Genomic DNA, 15405 nt, shown 5'->3' on the forward strand with positions numbered 1-15405 from the left:
TTGAATAGCAAAATTGGATATAACCTTTACATAAAGCTACAAAAACATGTAAGTACATCCAAATCTGATACACACAAAAATTTTATATTACAAAATAGTTTTTGTCGGCGATTAATCTTTAATACACATTTTCCTTATGTAATTCTTGGTATTGAAAAGATACAGCCTTTTATATGTGGTCATACAGGGAGCTTCATTCCAAGAAGGTCCAAATGAGTGCTCTAGATATGATAAATAAGGCTCGCGTGCCATACTGTTAATCAGTCAATTCTGACTACCTTCAAAAGGTGCAAATTAACTTAATTATCTCAGGACCTTCTTTATGTCTGGACCTTTGATTGTAGATTTAAAGTGAAAGTGGACTATGAGGGTGTGTTAGTGGTATCGAAAGGTACTAGAGGCACGGTAGTATGTTATACGGATGGCTCGAGAACTAAGAAAATCTGGACAGGAATGGTTTTCGTAAGTGAGGATCTTCCTTTGTCCGACGGCACTTGGCTTTTACAAAGCTGGAATTTAGGATCATGATATAAGTAATGTAATTTTGTACTCGGATAGCCAATCCTACAAACAACCTGTTTTATAGCTCTAAATGAATTGCAGGCAAAAAACAACAAAGTAGCTGTTAAATGAGAGCCTGGGCATTCCGGTATTGGAGACAATGAGACGGCCGTTGTAGCAGCTCAAGAAGGTATAGAGCAGGTGTCTTTCGGACCTGAATCCTTTTACCTAGTTCCGTATCAGAAATGTTAAACTGATATACGGAAGTGACCTTCGATTAACACCTGGCAAGATGGAATGGGAGGACCAATTATCGGCAGACTAAGGAGGCCGTGAGTTCAGTCTTGTTAGCAAACCAACTGCTTTGACTAGAGATGTAACTCGGGAGGTGGTACAGGTCCTAATAAGTCACGGTAACCTCATAAGACATCAAAACATCTGTGGGCCAGCCAATCAGCAATGTGTCCCAGGTGTGAGGTGAGAAAACACAGCCGAATAGGTGACTTAAGTGGGCAATTGTCGACTTTTTGGTAACGCGAGGCAGTAATGGTTTCACTCTCATCAAACAACTGTCAAAAAGATAGTGATCCTTTTGACCGGGCATCTAAAACGGATGCCGGGTGGCAATTTCTCGAATGGAAAAAATCTGACTAAACCTCTCATTAAATGGAAACTGATAGGTCAAGGACAATGGGTTCAAAACTTTTTTCCAGACACTAAATGAAAGAAGCAAAAAAACGGAACTTGAATATTGCACATATTTAAAGCTTTTCTGGTTTTGTGTTATTATTTTACGATAATAAGTGATACCCATGTTGTAACTCCTCATGATACAGTTGATTTATAAATACATTGAAAGCTTTATAGTGCCAAGTGCTAGGTATATCTGTCTATCCTTTTAAAACACTATAGGCAAAATTGTGTTTTGAATGTGTGTTCAGTGTGTTTTTACTTTGTACACTATTTAGTCAAAAACTATTTAAAAAGGTTCTTAAAGAAAATCATGCATTCTGGACTCTGGAATTAACTACTGCCATCCACCATTGATCTTTACATCTCTACGGAAGCAATATTTGATAACTTCAGTATTTAGCTGTGTTGCATACAATTTTTATTTAATTTTATAAAAAAGCCAACAATCAAAATTTACATTGACAATGCTATCATTGCCATGTCATTCAGTAGATAAAAATTATTACTTGAATAAATTGTAGACCTCCGTTATTAACGTAAAAGATAATTCTATAAAGCTTTGGTTAACAAAAGAAATAAACTCTTTATTTATTTTTTTTTAATATTTATTATATGAAACTTTTCTTATTCCATTTCAGCTCAGATTTCCACATACCATACCTCTCAAATAAACCGCTTAATTAAAAGAATTAGAATTTGGTGAAATCCCCCTTCTAAATAACCGAGCAGCACGCTGTCATTTTCATATACGATGGTCGGAAAACTTTCTAATTTCCTTAATGTCTTATTCCGGCCCTCACTTTGCGTACTTCTAGTGAGCTTTCAAAATGGCTTCCATGCAAATTACATAGAAAACTTAAGACAACGCGGATATTGAGTTAACACTACGGATACGACGTCGGCAAATTTAGTATTCAAGGCCCGTTGTTATAAGGAGCAAAGTTGCTTAAAATCAAATTTTGAATATTCCTTCTCTGACGGTAATAATGTTGCAAAACTTGTTACTCATCTGGAGTTGTTCGTTAAAATTTCAGACAAACTTCTCCATTGTTTAGTAGTGTCGGAAATTTGAGGCTTACGTTACTGTCTGCTGGATGGAAGTTTTTTGGTAATCAGATTATTTAATGTGCAATATTACTTGAACTTAGGAAGGTATATTAAGCAAATTTTCGACTAAGGCTACTTACTATAATACCTTAAGAAATAGAGTTATAATTATTACATGTAGTATCGCTTCAAAATTTGTTCTTAATGTTTTGCTGGTTGATGAAATATCTAATACAATAGTATAAGAATATTTTATGAAAAAAAAAAACGATAATTTTCATGAAAAAAGAACATTACTAAAAATAGAAAAGATTTTTTAGTTTATATAATTTTCTCTTGAGCTAATTATTTAAAAGATTTAGTTTTTATCTAATATTTTGTGCAATATGTTTTGTATAGCTCAATTCATTGCTGTCATCTAATCAAGAAAATATTATGTATCAATTTGTCTAGTATGCTCTTATATAATTTTTTTATTGTAAATGATTGAAGGGCTGGTATACGTATAGAAATATCTGTACAACCATATGTTTATAATTTTATCTGTTACAAATAATGAAAGAGTTACTGACGTGTGTTTAGATGAACTACGAGTATGTTAGCAAAATACAGATATGCACCTAAAATACAAATTAATTATTTATTGTTTTTGTATTGGGGGACCCGTCTCTAGGTATACAATATATAGATACCCATCATCCAGAGCCATAGTAAAGTAGTACTCTTAATGATAACAGTATTCTATCTAATTGTTGGTACCTGCATGTACTAGTTTGCTAGAGACAGAGCCGCAGGTTGTCTGGATGAAATAATATGGAGAAATAAAAAAATCGGAAAGAAAGTGAAAGGCAGAATTTACAAACAGTCATCAGACTAATAATTACATACGCGGCAGAAACACGACCTGATACAGAAAGGAAAAAAGAATTCTAGAAACAGCAGAGATGAAAACACTTCGAAAAATCGATGGTAAGGTACTATGGGATAGAACTAGAAGTGCAGATATACGACGGAGATGCAGGGTGGACAACAATAATAACTGGGTGGAAAACAGAAGACAGAAGAGTAGAATGGACCAATGCGAACGACAATAAATAGAGTAGTAAGGACGGCGAGAGACGGTTCCCCAATAGAAAGACGATCAAAACCACGAAAACAACGGAATGACAACTTGTAGATCATGTCTACACAAAAAGAAGAAGAAGGTTATTTCCGAACCCAGTCGATTTTATCGTAAATTCTTTTGTGCAGTATTTCTATAAAAAAATTTCAATATACGGCTCACTAGACTTACGGTTTGATGATCGATACATTGTTCAGCGTTTTTTTTTCGGAATTATTAAAAATGCCGACAGTAACCAGCCTATAGACCTGTGCCTTTATTTGTCCATTTTATCCTTTTTTTTTCTTCTTCTTTTTATAATTGTAAGTTTTCCGATGTACATCCAGTACTCCAGTAAGTTTTCGTTCCATCATTTTCGTGGTCTTCCGACTGATCGTCTGCCTATTATGGAACTATATCTCGCTGTCTTTACTACCCTACCTAATTTTTGTCATTCTGTTGATTTGATCGTTTCACTCCACTCTTCCCTTTATTACTCCGTCCTTGATGTTTTCCACTTTGCATCTCTGAATCTGTACTTCTAGTATATTGCCATGAATTTTTTTAAGGGTTTTCATTTCTGCTGTTTCTAGCAGTCTTTTTGTTGATCACGTAATTGTCGATGCTAGACATGGAAGTAATGTTCTCGATGTGAGATACCTTAGGAAAGTAGATGGAGATATAAACCACTACCTAATGAAAGAAAAAATTAGGTTGAAAATATTATCACAAAAACTGAATACGCACGAAGCATTCGGACAATGGAACATCTATACAGGGTGTTCGGTAAAGAAAGGGCCATAGCTTAGCCTTAGATTCCTGAGGTTAAAATAGGTCGATTTAAGCTAACTTACCTTAGTACAAAAGTTGATAATAACCGAAATACAGGATGTCAAAGTTATACTTTTATTTTTTTTTATTCTTGAGAATTTCCTGACAGACATGGGATAACAACACGAAATTTGGTTAGAGGGGTTTTTGGGAAGAGAAATCTAAATTATCCACCAAATATGATGTATTACCCAGAGAGCGCCACATACGTCTTTCAGTGCTAACTTAATACGTTCAGTTTTCTTTATCCCACTCGACATACTTTCTGAATCAAAATTTTTATTCTCTTAATATTTTTACTTAAAAAAGGTATACTACATTTATCTCGCTAAACTCAACCGTTTTTGAGTTAAACGCATTTTAAATCTGCGAGGCAACATAATTTTTTGCATTACTTATCATTGTAGTTACACCCGAAAAATAACTTAAAACCATAAAAATTTACAAAAATTTATCGCGAATTTGTTCAAATGGAATTTGAGATACAATGACATAAATATGAGAACTGGCACAATTATTATGGTTTCAAGTTTATTTTTCGGGTCTAACTACAATGATATTATGCACAAAAAATATGTTGTATCGCAGATTTAAAATTCGTTTATCTCGAAAAGAGTTGAGTTTAGCGAGATGAATGTAGTATACCTTTTTTAAGTAAAAATATTAAGAGAATAAAAATTTTGATTCAAAAAGTATGTATAGTGGGGGGTAAAAAAACTGAACGTAGTAAATGAGCATTGAAAGACGTATGTGGCGCCCTCTGGGTAACACATTATTTTTGGTGACGAATTTAGATTTCTGATCCCAAAACACCCCCGCTTACCAAATGTTATTATCCCATCCCTGTCAGGAAATATTCAAGAATAAATAAAATAAAAGTTTAACTTTGACGTTTGTATTTCGGTTATTATCAACTTTTGTACTAAGGTAAGTTAGCTTAAATCAACCTATTCTAACCTTAAAAATCTAAGGTTAAGCTATGGCCGATTTTTTACCAAACACCCTTTATAAACATTTTTTTAAACTTTTTTTTTTAAAATCTTTTACGAAAACGGTTAGAGCTAATCCCAAAAAAGATATGGCTTAAGAATCTAGAAATGGCTAACATTTCTTTGAAAAGAAACAGGTTTTTTTTATTGTAACGTTATGAATACCGTAATAGTCATTGCTTACTTGTAAGGAGTATTGTAAACAAGTTACCAGTTTATCAAAAATAAGTATAACCCTTTCTACACAATTCGTCCGAAAAATTTGCCCTTAAAGCTTCGTTCCCAGAAGTTTCTTTAACTAAATCTAGTTTAATTTTTTAAAGTTTAGGGTTCAATATATTATATTAAAGCAACACTCTTGACCAGGGGTCATCTCTCGATAGAAACAAGTGTGAAGAAAAAAAAAACCGGTTTTAACCCCTTACTAAATTAAAACTGACGGAGATCCTGTGATATTTCTATGATTTGTTCATAAAGGTATTAGTCCTGTCGCCAGGGGGGGTACAACGGCCTCCTGTATTCAGATGGACTTACCCAAGTTTTTTTTATGTATTTTGACCCGTAGAACACGAATTTTTTGGGTAACAGTTGATCCGGATGTCGATAAGATTGTTATAAACAAAGAAGTTGAGGAATTACATAACAGTGATTTCTCGCAAAACAAAACATGTTTTTGTATTTTTTGGGCCATTCTAACCAAAAAGTGTTCCTACAAATTTTTTCGTAGGATGCATAGTTTTCGAGATAAACGCGGTGGAACTTTCAAAAAATCGAAAAATTGCAATTTTTGTACCCGAATAACTTTTGATTAAAAAATAAAATAGAAATTCTGCTTACCGCATTTGAAAGTTCAAGTCAAAGTATATCGGTTTTAGTTATTTGCATTGCTAAAAATTTATTATTTTATTGTTAAACAAAAGTATAAACACCTAGTGCTGGAGTGATGTTTTCAATGATTTCTCATTTAAAATCGAACGAGTAGATAGAGTAGGTACAAGTGCAAGCGAGGCTATTTCTACGTAGCATGCATGTAAACGCATGTATTAGTCACGGGAAACACTATGTGTTTATAGCTTTTTTTTAGCAATAAACACATAAATTTTTAGCAATGTATATATTAGAAACCGATAGAATTTGACTTGAACTTTCAAATGCGGTAAGCAGAATTGCTATTTTATTTTTTAATCAAAAGTTATTCGGGTTCAAAAATTGCAATTTTTCGATTTTTTGAAAGTTCAACCGCGTTTATCTCGAAAACTATGCATCCTACGAAAAAACTTGTAGGAACATTTTTTGGTTAGAATGGCCCAAAAAATACAAAAACAGGTTTTGTTTTGCGAGAAATCGCTGTTATGTAATTCCTCAACTTCTTTGTTTATAACAATCTTATCGACATCCGGATTAACTGTTACCCAAAAAATTCGTGTTCTACGGGCCAAAATACATAATAAAAACTTGGGTAAGTCCATCTGAATACAGGAGGCCGTTGTACACCCCCTGGCGACAGGACTATATCTAATAGAAAGCGCAAAGACGAATATGGGGAAAATACAAAAATATTAGTTTGGAAAATTATTTTAACCAGTTCAACTTAAAAATTGCTAATATTTCTAACGATAAAATTTATTGATTTATGGCAAGTTTTGTGAATAAAAAGGGGACAATAAATTGCAATAAGTAAATCCTCCTATATCTTTCTCCTTCGTACAGATGTACTGGCGTCATATAATTTATTTGACTATTGCTCTCTAATCATGTTTCTTCTATGCGTGCTGTTTTGCTTCGGAGAACGAGTAACCAGTTATGTTCTTTACTTGGTTCGACCAACGATCTGAATATTTATATATTGTCCAAAATATCTCAGTATATTAGGTATATTTTTTGATATTTGTGGTAAATCTAAAACTAAAAAATCTAAATTTATTTTTAGGTTTTATGTTAGTATTGAATTATTTCTAGAAGTAAGACAAAGAATGGTCAAGTGCTATGTTTGGTCCGTACTTTTGTATAGTGCAGAAGTGTGGACGCTAAAAGTATCGATCATGAATAGAATTGAAGCATTGGAAATGTGGATTCATTGACGGATGCTGAAGATACCCTGGACAGCAAGAAAAACTAATGAAGAAGTACTTAGGAAGGTCAACAAAGATAGAGAACTGCTACAGACTGTTAAACATCTAAAAATGTCTTATCTGGGACATATAGTGAGATGAAGTGATATAAAATATTACAACTGATTCTTAAAGGCAAAATAGAGGGCCGTAGAGGTGTAGGAAGAAAACAAGTTTCTTGGTTAAAAAACATTCGTGAATGGACTACAAGAAATTTAAAGTCAATTAGAGACTATGTCATCATAAAACAAAATACTAATATGCAAGTACAGGACACAAGAGCATACAGAGGAATAACATGTGGTTCAGATCATTATGTCGTAAAATCAAAAGTAACCTGTCCATTTAGATATAAAATAACACATAATCAAACAAATTGTCAACCCCAACAAGAAGAAACTTTGGAAAAAAGAAGTTATAATTTGGATGGTTTGACCCAAGAGAGTACAAGAATATTATATCAACAAAGACTGGATGGCAAACTAATGAACATAACTGAAACATCAACAGTAGAGGAGGTATATAGAAACGTAGTCGTTAGCGTTAAAAAAGCTGCAGAAGAAGCACTCGGCTTTAACACTCAAAGACAAAGTGAAAAACTATGGTGGAACAAAGAAATAGAGGCACTCGTAGAAGAGAAAAAGCAAGCGTAAATCAGATGGCTGAGCAGTAAACAACAAGAAGATAGAGATGAATACCTGGAACTCAAAAGAATAACAAGAAGAACAACAGTAAAAGCAAAAAGAGAAATGTGGGATAAGAAGTGCCAGGAAATTAATACCTACCTGGGAGGCAGAAAATGTACAGAAACATGGAAGTTCCTCAATAAAATAAGAACTAACGAAAGGAAGAGCACAAACATTCAATTAATATCCACACAAAAATGGGAAAAGTACTATGGGGAACTACTGACAGAAAATAGGGACGAATACTTAACTCAATCACCAACAGAGGTTAACATTGAAGGAGAAGATATAACAATACAAGTGACAGAAATTAGAAAAGCTATAAAAGAACTGAAAAACGGTAGGTCTCCAGGACCAGGGGATATCCCAGCCGAACTAATAAAATGTGGATCACAAAAATTGTTTGAAACCGTCACTTGGTGCATAAATCAATTTATAAATGGTTCTCCCGTACCCGACGAGTGGAAAATTGCTTATATTTCGTCGATCCATAAGAAAGGAGATAAGCTTAAATGTGAAAACTATAGAGGGATATCAGTGACTAGTACATTCAGCCGTTTGTATGGACGAATAATTAGAGACCGCATTGAGAAGGAGTACAAAGACCAAGAGGAAGAAGAACAATCCGGTTTTCGAACAGGAAGAAGATGCACTGATAATATCTTCTGCCTCAAACAACTAATAGAAAAAAAATTAAGCACAAATCAAGAAACCCACCTCATGTTTATTGACTTGCAGAAGGCGTACGATACAGTTCCTGTAAACAAACTCTGGAACGTGTTACGACAGACGAATATTAATGTCACCTTAATAAAAGCCTTAAGAAATTTGTATGAAGGGTCAACATCACAAATAAAAACTGGAAACAGATTATCGCAAAGCTTCCTGGTTAATAAAGGTCTACGTCAGGGGTGTTGTGTATCACCGACCTTATTTAAAATATATGTTGCAAAAGCATTGAAAAAGTGGAAACGAAAATGCAGAGGCATGGGCGTAGACCTTGGAGAGATTTGCTTATATACATTGCAGTTTGGTGATGACCAGGTTGTTACAGCAAACGATAAAGATGATTTAGAGTACATAGCAAGGAAATTACAAGAAGAATATAGAAAGTGGGGACTAGAAATTAATACAGAAAAAACAAAATACCTGCCAATAGGTACCGAACTATCGAACATCACATTAGAAAATAATGAAATCATCATGCCCTGCGACCATTACACATATATCGTTTTTGACACAACAGGGAAAGATTATGAAGAAATAAAGAGAAGAATAACACAATCCAGAAAAACAATAGGTTGTCTAAACAGCGTACTGTGGAATCATGAAATAGGAAAAAGAGGAAAACACAATATCTACGAATCTCTTATTAAAAGCAGTCTATTGTACGGAGCAGAAACTTGGCGGATAACCGAAAACAACAGAAGAAAACTGGAGGCAGTAGAAATGGACGCTTTTAGAAGATAAGTAGGAGTGTCACGCAGAGAGAGAATACGTAATGATGAGATAAGACAGCGAAGGGGGGTTGACGGCTCTCTAACAACAGACATAGAAAGAAAACAGCTGATATGGTACGGACACGTCCAGAGGATGGATAACTCAAGACTCCCTAAAATAATTATGCAATGGGTACCACCAAACCGCAGAAAGAGAGGAAGACCCAAGAAATCTTGGAGAGAGGGAGTAACGAAGGCGATGAGCGCAAGAGATCTTAGAGAGGGCCAATGGGATGACAGAGTGTCATGGAAATTAGGCATCGGACAACGTCGCAAGACGTTTTAAAACCGATTGATATATATATATATATATATATATATATATATATATATATATATATATATATATATGAATGGACTCAAATATCAAATGCAGGACAATTATTCCATATTGCAGAAGATCGAGAAGCCTTCGCAATGGTGATCGCCAACGTCGGATAATTCTGATATGGCACGTGAAGAAGAAGAATTGAATTATTTGTGCGATGTGCGGTCCATGCTATGCTCAAACTTCTACGGTTACGGTAGACGTAGACCTACATTTCAAATGCCATTATACCTTTCCAATCGGTCTTTTTGGATGGTTTATGTTTCCGAAGTATAGGTGGAGATACAAAATATTAAATCTCATAAAATATGTAATATCTCAATATAACAAGGCGTAATTGTGGGACGTTAGTGTTCTTCCATATTTTTATGTTGACTCTTGACGATCTGGTCACAGTGATGAATCAGCGAATCTTGTCTTCGTACGCTCCACTATTAGTGACGACGGAGTCTTAGTATGTAATTTAATTGTCTGGCCAATCTGCAGCCTGCCATGTTTCCTGTCACTGTTTAGTTGTTTTTGCTTCTATCAATGATCATTAGTTTTGTTTTTGTATGTTTACTTTTAAACCATATTCAGTACTAGGGATGCATCAAGTCAAACTAATTTGATTTTACTCAACAAACTTGACTTGACTTGAAAATCAAACTTTTTGTATAAAAAAGTTTGACTTGACTTGATTTCGATATCTTTAGGTTTGACTTGAATTCAAACATCTTCAAACAGTTTGAAAAGTTTGAATATTACGCAACGTGTTTATTTGTTCAGTGGCGGATCAACGGGGGGAGTAATGGGTGGGGGAGGGGTAGGGAAAATCCCCCCTCCCAACAAGGTCCAAAAAATTTTTTTTGACAAATTTCAATAAACATAGAAATGTATTGGCTGATATGATATTTAAACCGCAGACAGACAAATAAAACCCAATAAACGCTCCAGTTAGAATAATAATTATTAAGAAAGCTTATAGCGTCTTATAGTATGATACAATTGATCCAAATAATGGCATAAACCAGACATCCAAAGTGAAAGTTATCATCCAACACCAAATTGTTCTATATGGTCCACATAATGTTCAGAAAAAAGTCACACCATTTTGAGCGACAGGTTTGAAGGGGAGAGGGGGAGAAATCGGTAAATTCGTAGTTTTTAAGTTTTTCGTCAATATTTTTAAAACTATGTGGTTTAGTATGAACAACCTTTTATACAAAAATTTTCTACATTCAATTTGAAATAAAAAAGGCCCAATGCATAATCCTTTTAAAATGAACGGTTCCAAAGTTACGGAGGTAGTATATTATAACTGGTCAAAAAAGGCATAACCCAAACATCCAAAGTAAGAGTCTTCCCCCAACACCAAATTGTTCTATATGGTCCACATATTGTTCAGTAAAAAGTTGCACCATTTTGAGCGTCCGGTTTGGAGGGGAGATTGGGGAGAAATCGGTAAATTAGTAGTTTTTTTTACGTTTTTCGTCAATATTTCTAAAACTATACTTTAGCGTAAACAATGTTCTATACAAAATTGTTCTACATAAAATTTAAAACAAAAAAGGTCCTATATATAATTGTTATAAAATCAACGATTCTAGAATGACGTAGAGTTAAATGTGGAGGTTTTCGATATTTTTTATATTTTATGGGCAATTGATGATGGTTTTGGGTGATGAGGTTGACGTCTCTTCAAGGACTTATCACTAACATGCCACTGAAATAGCAAATTTTGTTTACAAAACACAATCCTGTTAAAGAAAATTTCTTTCATCAGTAATAATATTATAAATTGCCCAAAAAATATAAAAAGTTCCACTTTTCACCCTCCGTAACTCTGGAACCGTTGATTTTTTGGTGTTGGAGGATAACTTTTACTTTGGATGTCTGGGTTTGGGTCTAGTTATACCATACTATTAATGCATAATTTATAATTAATTTTTTAAAAATTTAAACCCAACATTTGTAGCCTGTATCCGAAAGAAATTTAAATTGCAGATATAAAACCATATAGACCTGGATCCCGCGTACCAAAAAAAAGTTGATTAATAGCAAGCTGAAAATTTGTTAATAGCTTAACGGTGTCTAGTCAGACAAACTTCGATGTATGGGAACACTGGAACAGGAGAAGTTTTAATTGTGGAATAGGTTAAAAATTTGGAACGTCAGACTACGTAAACGTTCCATGTATTTTGTCGGACAGAACTTCCAATTGATTTGTTACCGTTTCATTAAACTCTCATGCACAAATCAGACTGGTGTTTATCACCAACTGGGCATTTTAATGAGTGGAACATGAAGAACATGTCAAATGACAGGAATCATGTTGGTTAGTAATAGCAGTCTGATTTTAGCATGAGAGTTTAATGAAAGGGTAACAAATCAATTGGATGTTATGTCCGACAAAATACATGGGACGTTTTTGTAATCTGACGTTTCAAATTTTTAAACTGTTCCACAATTAAAACTTCCACCGTTCCAGTGTTCCCGTACACCTAAGTTTGTCCGACTAGACACCGTTAAGATATTAACAAATTTTCAGCTTTCTATTAATAAACTTTTTTTGGTACGCAGGATCCAGGTCTAATAACCCAATGGTTAGTTTTGAATTTTAAAGAAATACCAACGAATATACAGCAATACTTTTGTATTTTATTTTAGAGTGAACTAGCAGCTTGGTACCAGATGTTTTTTTGAGCTGGCCCTAAGATAAATAAATGCCTTTTTTAATAAAAGAAAGTCATAAAACGACACCTGATATGAAAAACATTGTATCTCCACTTACAATGTTTTTCAACTATGGCTTAAATAGCATCTATAAACGATGACCTTCAATTTGGTCTAAGAACTTTTATCCTATCTTATGTAATTATAAAGTTATTTAACAAAATAACCTCATTGTAAGTGCAAATTTTTGATCACTGGGTGGAAAAAACATTGTAACCAATGTTACAATATTACATTTTTTTATTATTGATGAAAATTTTTTAATAAAACATTGTAACATGGGATACAATGTTTTTCTCGAAACATTTATTGAGTAAGTTTTTATATAACTGCATTGTAAGTTGTGATACAAGAAAGCAAGATAGTGGAATATTACGATGAACAACATTGTAAGACAATATAGTCAGGAGGTAAATTCTATATTATTAACTGCTGAGCATAGTAAGCATGCCTCAAATCGTAAAAACTCACATAAAAACACTAGTTTAGAATTTCAAACAAAAATAATAACACCTATATCATTCACTGCTGAACTAACTTCTACTGATGAAACTCAGATAATCATAATGGTCACAGTGGATTGCACGCTCAAGATACATCGACAGTGGAAAATTCTACATGCACCGAAGATACAAGTTCACCATTAGATACGTCTGCTAAGAAAAACAATACCTCAAGAAGAAAAAACTTGGAAGGAAGAGACAAAGGGATCCTAGTGTTTGGAAAATGAACGTCTTGAAGAAACTGAGGAACTCTGGCAAAGAACATACTGGCAAAACTGGAAAATTATCGAAAATTAGAGAACTGGGACCTGGATGTCACGATAAATGTATCAGAAAATGTAAATCGAAATTATCTGAAAATGATAGACTCAATTTATTTAATAATTTTTGGGCAATGGCTGATCATGACCAACAAAGCGAATATTTATGTAGATATGTTCTCAGACAAGAGAGGAAAGTTGCAAAGCTAAAAGAGTCCAGAAGACACTGGGCATATGAATATAATTTGCAGTTGGAAGAACACCGACTTCAAGTTTGTAAGAAAACATTTTTGGACACTTTTAACATAACAGATATGTGGTTAACTACACTATTAAAAAAAATTTATAGTCATGAAGGCGGAGGTCGTATACCTGGAGATATGCGTGGTCGCCACAAGAACAGGGCAAATGCTGTAGACGAAAGTATTAAAAATTCGATTCGTGCGCATATTAACTCTGTTTCAGCAAAAGAATCCCATTACGTAAGGCAAAGAACAAGTAAGATCTATTTTGATGGGTCTTTACCTTTTCCCAAATTGTATTCACTATATGGTTAGATGTTAGAGAATCACCCATGCGATAAACCAACCACCAAAAGTCAGTATAGAAACATATTCAATACTGAGTTTAATATCGGTTTTTTGCACCGAAAAAAGATATGTGTCTTAGATGCAATCTACATAACACTAAAGCAGAGAAAGACCAAATAGAAAAAGAATATGATGAAGCCAAAAATCGCGATAAAGAGGTTTCTAAAAAAACAGAAACGGTTGTAACTCCCTGCTTCGATTTGCAAAAAATATTAACTACGCTCCAATCAGAGGTATCATTGTTTTATTATAAAAGGAAGTTTAAAGTGTAGAACTTTACTATCTTTGATCTTGGATCTGCGGAAGGCTATTGTTATGCATGGGATGAAACCACAGGTAAAAAGTGGCCTAATGAAATAAGTAGTGCGCTATTTGATTTTATTAATAGAAAAGTTGCTGGTGGAGCATTAGAATTTAGATTTTATCCAGATTGTTGTGGAGGACAAAATCGACATCGAATAATATTTTAATGTATATTTATGCAGCTAAAATCACGAATATTAATATTACACACACGTTTTTTGAGGTGGGCCACTCTCAATCTGAGGGTAATTCAATGCACACCCTTATTAAGCGAAGAAAAAAGAACCAAGTTGTTTATGTACCACAACAGTGGTATACACTGATAAGGTGTGCTAAAGTCACAGAAAAACCATACGATTTGAAAGAACTAAGTCAAAATGACATCTTGGACTTTAAATCAATGTTAGAGAAAATGCCGAATTGGGATTTAGATATAGATAAACGCCAAGTTTTCTGATCAAAAATACAATACGTAAAGATATATAAAGAACAACCACATATTATTAATTTGCAGTACGATCTTATTTCTGATCAATTATCGTTTATAAACTTAGAATGCAAACCAAAATCGAGCAAAAGGCTACCAAATCCAGGAATAAAAATATACACGATTTATGGGAAGTACAAATTCCTTTAGCATATAATGGGTTACTTCCCATAACCACTTCAAAATAAAAAGATCTTGTTGCTTTGTGCTCTGGTAAAGCTATACCAGAGAAATATTGCAGTTTTTATTTAAATCTTCCCCACTCTCAACACACGGAATAATCGGATGATGAATCTGAATAAAAGTTTGCAAGGGGTTAATTTTGTTTATTTTTTAATAGAATATAAACTGTTTTATAATTTGTAAATGTTCATTTTGTAATAAATAAATCTAAAAATATTATTTTATTTACCTACTTCTTGTTAGTATGTATGACGTAAATTCTTAAATATTACTTGTCTGCGCAAAAAAATCACGTTTCAAGTAAAACCAATAAAATAAATTAATTATAATCTCTTTATTTGGATATTTACTGATTAGTTACAATTTACATCCACCGAACCAAAGAAACATACTGTGTTGAAATATCATTGTATGAACCACTTACAATGATTTTCACCTAAAATTCTGAAAAAATTTGCTATTGTAACTCGACCTAAATCAGGACCAGTAATGTTGACAACAATGTGATATGTAAAAGTGAAAAGCTGAGAAAAAGTTATAAAATATGGATTAAGAACATCACAAAAAATGTAAAAGC

Source organism: Diabrotica virgifera, chromosome 3, assembly GCF_917563875.1.
Source record: "Diabrotica virgifera virgifera chromosome 3, PGI_DIABVI_V3a".
Taxonomy (NCBI): Eukaryota; Metazoa; Arthropoda; class Insecta; order Coleoptera; family Chrysomelidae; genus Diabrotica; species Diabrotica virgifera.